Source organism: Schistocerca serialis, chromosome 6, assembly GCF_023864345.2.
Source record: "Schistocerca serialis cubense isolate TAMUIC-IGC-003099 chromosome 6, iqSchSeri2.2, whole genome shotgun sequence".
Taxonomy (NCBI): Eukaryota; Metazoa; Arthropoda; class Insecta; order Orthoptera; family Acrididae; genus Schistocerca; species Schistocerca serialis.
Genome location: NC_064643.1, coordinates 212,055,672 through 212,064,788, shown reverse-complemented (window position 1 = coordinate 212,064,788; position 9,117 = coordinate 212,055,672).

Here is a 9,117-nt window from a genome sequence, read left to right as displayed (position 1 = left end):
AAAGCTAGTTTCACCACATTGTGGTTCTGATTATTTCTCTTGTCCATTTCACTCATTGCTAATATATTACTGGTATTTTGATTGAGTTCTGCTCGCATTTGTAATATTACGTGGAGTAGGTAATTCCGTATTTGGTTTTGTTTTATACAAAACAGAAGCCGGTTTTGTCAAATGGCGTTCTGTTAACTTTTGTGTACTGGCTACCGCTAACAAATTTGTGTGTGGAATGCTGGATTTAAATGCATGTTAAGTATATTGCCTTTATTCTACTCAATTTTTGTCTGCATCCGTTTTTCGTGCTTTCTCGCATTTATTGTAGAACTACATGTTAGCAGGTTTTGACATTACTGGTGTTCAACTTTATTACATGTTGTCAAGGAATGAGCATGAAATTCTTCTTTGAACAGCGTTGCAGTTTGCCATGCATTTCGTAGTGGCTTGGAGAGAATGGGGAGTAGATGTGGATGAACATGCTTTGTAGGCTTGGCGACTTGAGCAGTCTTCCTTGCTTATGCTAAAAATTCAACAGTAATTACGCCAATGTTTTCACAGGTTTTTAACAGATACTACAAGCATACATTTCAACCAAAGTCGATTAAAATTTTAGTGGCCTTCATTACATGCAAGAGTACGAGAAACGGATGGGAACAAAAATAATGAAATAATGTAGAATAAGAGCAGTATACTTACAATGCATTTCAATCTTGCAGTTCACACACGGATTTGTAAGAAGGAACAGGTCATTTTGATGTGAGAATTGTAATATTTCAGCATGATAACTGTTTAAGAAACATTGCATTATTCTGTAAAGCTTACTTCTGTAACTGATTTTGTAAAAACATCGAAATCTTAACTGAGACAGTTAAAAGCAAAGGGGTAAGTGATTAAATCACGATTCTGAGAAAATTAGGTTCAGAAATTGTATCAAATTGAAAACATAATGTTCATTTGTCATATTGCCTACCATACCCACATATGAAGTTATTTTTAGTGAAGCTGTACTTACGATATCAGTGAATTAACTTGGAATATAGTAATGTCTTCAACAATAATCTAGTTAGAACTTACATCCCTCTGCCTCCACGGATGCCACTTATGTTCCTTGGCTCCCTGTGATGAAGTGATATGTCTGTCATATTTGAACAGATTTAATTGATTTATATGAGTGTGTAACCTATATCATTCTTAATTGTGCCTTCAGGGCTATTCCATGTCCTCATCATTTTCAAATTTTTCTTATAAAATGTGTTCATGCAATATAACCATTCTTTGAGACTACTGACTTTGGTGATGGCACTGTTGTGTAAAATATTCTTGGACATCTTCCTTTGTCAATTCAGTATAAAACCGCGAACTTTTGACCATTGCCTCCATCGTCTTCTTCACGAGCAAATCACTGTCTAAATTGCTGCTATTAGGGTCTTTTACAACCCATAGAGGGCTACTGATTGGTTAGTAATTACGTTAAGCTCTCACAGATGCTGTCGACGTGTGCCCAGTGGTGCCACCGCTCTTGTAGCACTGTATACTTTTCGACAGATATCTGTGCTTCTTCTCTGCATTGAGACCTCGCTTACATGCATCACTAAGATTATATCAACTCTCATGACTGAAGTTTTTCTTGCACATACTTATTTCTACAGACTCTATATTTACAAAATCCTAGTATATAAAAGCCTGAGACTCAATTTTTGGTTCTTCAAACAGTATGGGTTTGTTTGCAGATTTCTCCAGTTCCCGATTTTTAATATGCCATTGATGTTCTGTACAGTGGTGAGGAATAGCACAAATGGACTGGTTGATATAAATGCTTGCACAATCACAAGAGATGTTATAAATCCCATGGATTCTGAGACTCAGACTGTCCTTTATATTCTTAGGAGGTAGGAAAATAGGTATTACACAGTCCAGTCACATTAATGTGAACACTGTCTATGTTCGATATTTTCGTGCAATAATGACACACAGATGACAAGTGGCAGCACTATTAGTGCAGAGTGTATAAAGTATGTTGGTGGGATACGGTAAACAGTGCAGTTGTTGTAATACAGAAATCGAATGACTTATCTGACATTCAAAAGGGTACAACCAATGGCCTTTCTGAGCTCAAAGAGCATATATATTAACAATTCTGGGATAAAAAATAAGTTTTAGTTTCACCATATCCCCCTGCCAAAAATTTATCTGTACCCACAAAACGAAATTTTCATTTCAAATTTAAAAATCTAATCATTTCTTTCTTTATAAATAAGAGCCACCAAAACTCATCTATCTATGCCCACAAAACGAAATTTTCTTTAAATTTAAAAAGTAATACATTTTTTCTTTATAACCAAGAGGCAACAAACCTTATCTATAACCACAATTGAGGTCCTCATTTATTTAAAAAACAAAAATATAATAAATTTCTCACAAATAAGACCTACCACACGTTGCCTATCTATATCATCGATTCAAACTTAAATTTTAAAAAATTGAAAATTTAAATTTTTTCTATGCAAATAAAAGCGATAAAGAGTGTACTCCAACGATGAGCTATTTCAAAACAAAGAAAATTATAGTCAAGGAAAATATGGATTAACTTATAACCATATGGAAAATTATTGTAATGAAAATTGTTATTCAAATGTAACAAGACAAGATCTTATGGAATTTATTGACTATTTTAATAAGAAAGAAATGAAGAAGAACGAACTAAAATATAAAATTATAAAAGAACTTCTATCAATTTGTCAGACAAAATATTTAAAGAATTATTGCAAATCCAATAAAGAAAACTTACTCAATCTTATTGTAAAACCAATTGTCAATATTAATAACAAGGTTAATGACAGCGAATTTAATAAAATATCTTGAAAAGATCTTCATAAAATCTGTAAAACAAAAAATAAAAAGATCTGAAGGTAATATCAATAATAACTATATTAACTTGAGTAAAAAATCTTTAAATGATCTTCAGCAAAGCTGTAAAACGAAAGACTTAAAACTTTATTCAAATCTTAATAAACAATATATCAGTATTATCAATAGATATGAGAACAACATTAATAAAAATAATGATAATAAGAATTATTATCAGAAGCTTATAGTAGATAAATATAAAAAATTACACAAAAAATTATCAAAAAAATTTACTAAGTTTCAATTTTCTAGATGACGATGATTATTTAAAATCACATAAATGAATTTGTAGAAAAGCTTCTGTTTAAATCTTCAGTAATGACTTATGAGATTAAAAGTTATGATAATATTGCTGAACCACAAGAATTATTTTATCAAATTAAAGAAGACATAATTACCAAATAAAGGAATATTTTAATACAAACAAGAGTGATAAAAGCTAACATGAAAGTTTATTATAATTTTAAAAGACAAGGTGAAACACAAAAATTTAATTTTCAAACAACTATTCAAGTTTTATTAAGAACCACTGATTTAGGAGATTATTAGAAAAAATCAACGATTGAACTAATAACTGAAATGGAAGATATAAGAAGGAAAAATTTGGTTGTTCCTATTTTATGCAGATAGTTTAGAATTGAGTGTTAATAGAAAGAACTAAATTCTTGTTCTTCTTGTATCGATTTACCAAAAGAAATTAAACATAAAAAAGCATTAATTAATGTAAAATACACTAATCAAAAATGTTTTGTGTGAGCTATAAAATCTGTATTGCCTCCTGTAGATAAACATTTAGAAAGGGTTTGAACTACATGGAATTTTTGAAATATAGAAAATTAATTTTTATATTCAGTTAACAGATATTTCAAAATTTGAAAAGAAATTAAATATTTCAATTAATGTTTATTCATATGAAAGCAATGAAGAATTACTGTATATCCCATTTACCATACAAAAAATAAACAAGAAAAACTTATTAATGTTCTTTTAATTTGGGAAGAAAATAATTCTCATTATTGTTGGCTAAGGGTCTGTCAGAATTTATTAGTTCACAAACAAGTGAACAAAATTGGAAAATTTATTTTTGTGATTGATGTTTTAGACATTTTTATACACAAGTAAAATTAAACAATCAATGACTGCAAGGAACATAAAGAAGTAAATATAGATACGCACTTTAAGGCTGAAGAAATGAATCTGAAAATTATAACCAACCATTAAGGGTATCTTTTGCAATTTATGCAGAGTTCGAATTTATTTTGAATTGTTAAGATTTGTCAACGAGATCCTGAAAACTCTTATATTAAAAATAGCAAAAACGTTTACCGACTTCATTCAGTTATTATGTTAAATATTCGAATGGTGATTATAGAAAACATTATATGTATATTGATAAAGAGGCAGCAAAAAATTCGTTGATAAGAACCTAGAGAAATTGCTAAAATATGTAGATCAAATAGTACAATGGTAATGACTACAGAAGATAAAATAATTTTTATAAATTCAAAAACTTGTTTTATTTGTGAAAAAGAATTTACTAAAGGAGAAAAAGTAACTGATCGTGTCTTTTAACAATAAAATGACGAGGAGCTGCAGATGACCATTGTAATCTTAATTACAAAATCCCTAAATTTATTTCACTTTGTATCAATAATTTAAAAAATTTTGTTGTTCATTTGTGTATCAAATAATTAGCAAGAGATAATAAAGATATTGATGCTATTGCAAATAATGTCCAAAAACTAATTATTTTAGTAAATATGTTGAAGATGGATTTAGATTAAGATTTTTGGTTTCGTTTAAATTTATGGCTTCAAGTATTGATAAGTTATCTTCCAATGTTATAAAAGAACAGTTTAGAGAAATAACAAAATATTTGGTTGATGAACAATTAGATTTAATAATTAAAACAGGAGTTTTGCCTTACAAGTCTATGGATTCTGAAGAAAAATTGAAAAAACTTAATCACATATAAAGAATGTTTTCATTCGAGACCTAATAAAGATAATGTTTCTGATGCAGATTATAACTGCACAAAAACAATTTGGAAAAACTCCAATATTAGAAATTTATGTTAATAAACAAAATTATATAACAAATCTCATGAAAATTTTGGAGATATGTGAATTAAATCTAATAAATTCGATTCATCCTTGTATTTTACAGCTCCAGGATTGTCTTGGGATTTCATGTTAAATATGACAAAAACTGAATTTGTTTTATTATAGTAACATGATACTTTATTTCTTGGGAAAGGAATTGGAGGAGGGATTTCTCAATGTATAAAAAGATCTGCTAAATCAAATATTAAATATACAAAAAATTTTGTGTCTGAAAAACAATCAAATTATACAATACATTTACACACAACTAATTTATATGGTTGGGCAATGTCACAGTTTTACCATTTAAAGATTTCTGCTGGTTAGAATTAAAATGTTTTGATTCTGAAAAAAATACTTAAAATGCCAGATGATTATAAGTATGGTTATATTTTTGACATTGATTTAGAATATCAAAAAAATTACATGATTTACATACAGATATACTTTTAATACCCAAAGGAGGGAATTAATTATTAATAGCATTAAGTAATAAAGAAAAATATGTTTCATGTTATAGAAATCTTGTGCAGTGTTTAAAGCTTGGATTAAAATTAACGAAAATTCATAGAAGCTTATCACTGAACAATCATATTGGTTGAAGATTAATATCAATTTTCATACAGAAATGAGAAAAAATTCAGCTAACGAATTTGAAAAATATTTCTACAAGTTTATGAATAAATCAGTGTTTGGAAAAATAATAGAAAATATTAGAAATAGACAAATATTAAAATAAAAACAGATCTGTACGAATGATATTGCGAAATCAAATTATGAACATACTACTGTATTTTCAGAGAATCTACTATAAGTTCATATTAAAAAGTAACTGTACTATTCAATAAACCAATTTATGTTGGAATGAGTATTCTAGATATGTCAAAAATAAAGATGTATGATTTTTATTATAATTTTATGAAACCAAAATATAGTGAAAATATTGATTTATGTAATATGGATAGTGATTCTTTTTATTTATGATCCAAGAAGAGAAGATTTCTACAAAGATATGAAATCGATGATAGAGGAATTTGGCACAAGAGATTACTCAAAAGATAATATAACAGAATTCCACAAGTAAACAAGAAAGTTTTAGGAGAAATGAAAGATGAATACTGTGGAAAAATTAAGTTAGGGCACGTTATTTTAAGATAGAAAATGTATGCTTATAAAGTTGGTGATAAAGAAGAGAAAAAATCTAAAGGAGTTACAAATCTGTTGTAAAAACTGAAATTGGTTTTAATGATTAAAAAATCTTGTTAATTGATAAAATAAAACAATATAGACAAAAGAACTTAATTACATTATTTTACCATGAATGGTATATAGTTGAATGTAATAAAATTGTTTTAAGTGCTGATGATAATAAATTTGTTATATTACAACAGGAAATTAAAATATTACCATATGGTCATTATAAATTACCCCCAATAAAATAATAGATGATGAAAATGATTTCTCTTGGGAATTCAACAGTTGCATAGAAGGTCGACAAAAATAAAAAATGAATCAGTTTTTAATATTTCTTCATCATATGGTAATTTTTTATGTTCTTCCAACTACATTATACATAGAAATTTTCCACAAAAACATTCAACTTTTTGATATCTTTCTTTATGACTTTGATAATTGAGAGCTACCTTCTTCCTTTTGGTTGATTATGGTCACAGTTATGAATATATTTAGAAGAATTTCTAATATCTTTTCAACAATTTCCACAAATTTATGTTTTTTATTCCAGTTATGAACAAGTTCTTTTATATGTTGATTTTAATTGTCTCTATAATTTTTTTGTATCTTTTTTTTATAATTTCTGGTGGTACATTCTGTTTTGTTATTTCTATTTCTTTACGAATTTCTTTTTCTTCATTGCACAATGGACAAATCAGGTTATTTACACTTTCCATTTATAAAGAAAAATTTAATTAATATTAAAAAAATAAAAATCTTTAAATTGTAATATATAAAAATGGAGTCGTTTTACATCTAAAAAATAACAAACGTATATAATAATAAATATTTTTGATAATTATTGATGAAAATCATAGTTCATGATTTATTACAAAAGATGTGGCTAAATGTCTAGAAGTTAGAAATACAAGAAAGGCAATTATAGATAATTTTAGAGAAAAGCATCATTTTAATTTATAGGTGAATGATTCGTTCATCTTTCATTATGAATCAAATTTTATTAATGAACCAACATACTATTTATTTTTTATAAAATCAAAAATAAAGAACTTGAAAAATTTCAGGAATGGGTATTTGAAGAAGTCCTTCCACCCATTTGGAAACATGGAGAATATAAAACTAGAAAAGGAGCAATAACGTTTTATAAAGATCACATAACCATAAAATTATTGTACAGAACTACTAGAAAATTTATTTTTGAAATCATTAAATTGAAATAGAAATATATATAATATTTAAGAGAAATGGCTAACATTGCTTCAGAAATAATAAATGAAAGAAATAAATACACTATGTTCTTCTACAGCTATGTGATGAAAATATATGAACAACTTTTGTTAATTTTAGATTGTATGTTTTTAATTATGAATAATAATTTATTCAAGCACATTTAAAAAATGCGCAAAATCAAATAGATATTATAAAAAATAGGTCTAAACTGTTAAGAATTTTTAAGAATTAATTATGTAAATTTGTACCAATGAATGAAAGAAATTTTAACAATTAATTGCCCTAGAAATTATTTTAATACATTGAACAATTATTCGCATGAACAACTATATGAAGACATAACTAATGTAGCAAACATTTCTTAGATTATGAAACTGAATTTCCAAGTTGTATTTTCATAATTAAATTTTAAATAACTATTTTTATACACATCTAATACAAGAAATTCATCAAAACATTCTGATTACATTAATTCATATTTAAAATTTTCAAATAATTCCGAGATTGAATCGTTTTGTAACCTTTATTTGAATAATAAAATTTAAAATACCTTCTTTAATAAAACAATAAGGGCGATGAAAATTGTATGCAATACCAAATATGTTTCAATTTTACTGAGTAATTCCATTTATACATAAAATTTTTAGTAACATTTTAAAAATTGCATTACTTGTATTTACCCAACTTTTGTGTGAATTATTGAAAGATAACAATTTAACATTTCTTTATTACCTTTCTTATTTAAAACTTTTTCAACAAGATAAGCATGAGGAAAATTCGTTTTCAGTAGTTCATGTTCATAAAAATTTCTTTTATTTTTTCATGAATTAAATCTTTCAATTTATATGTAGTTGGATTAGAATGAATGATATATACAATTTCAAAAATTTCTCTTGACCACTTGGCCAAATATCGTTTTTCAAAAATTATTTTTGATTTACTTATTCTTACTTTATCACCAGTTTTACAAAATATCTATATAATTAATAGAAAAACGAAATTTTTCCTCAACGTTTATGGTATCTTGATCCACCAAATAATTTTTTAAAAGCTTATGATACTTTTAGAGATTTTGAAAGAATAACCCAATTAAGTAATGATGTAAATGTTAGTTCATTCAGTTTTATTTAGAATTATTATATCTATGTATCAAATATGTCTAGATGAATTAATGTTGTAACTACTCAAAAAACCACGATGAATTTATGTGCATTTTTAATGAAAATATATCTAATGAAACAACTCCATATATTATTATGTATGGTGAACAGAATATGACATAAGATACATATCATAGAATGCTTACTGAAAATTTTAATTACATAAATGAATAAAATATTAGAAAAAGTTAAAGATGTCTTAACTTCATTTTTACATTTGCTTTTGAAATATTTTCAGAAAAAAGAGAAGATAAAAGATGAAAAATTTTCAAAAGTTAAACCGATATTCAAATGTTTTAATGTTTGGAAAATGTAATTTTTTCTGTATAAATAAAATAAAAACGAAATGAACATGAACAGTAGTATTGAAAACCTGGTTAGTGAACTTAAGAATTATAGTAATGGTTGTGGAAAAGTGTTCACTAAATTTTCAGAGCCAAAAAAACATAAATCTTGCATCATTTCAAAAGCTGAATTTTACTAACTAAATATGGTGAACAAATTTAATTTCTTTTGATGATAAATTTCAA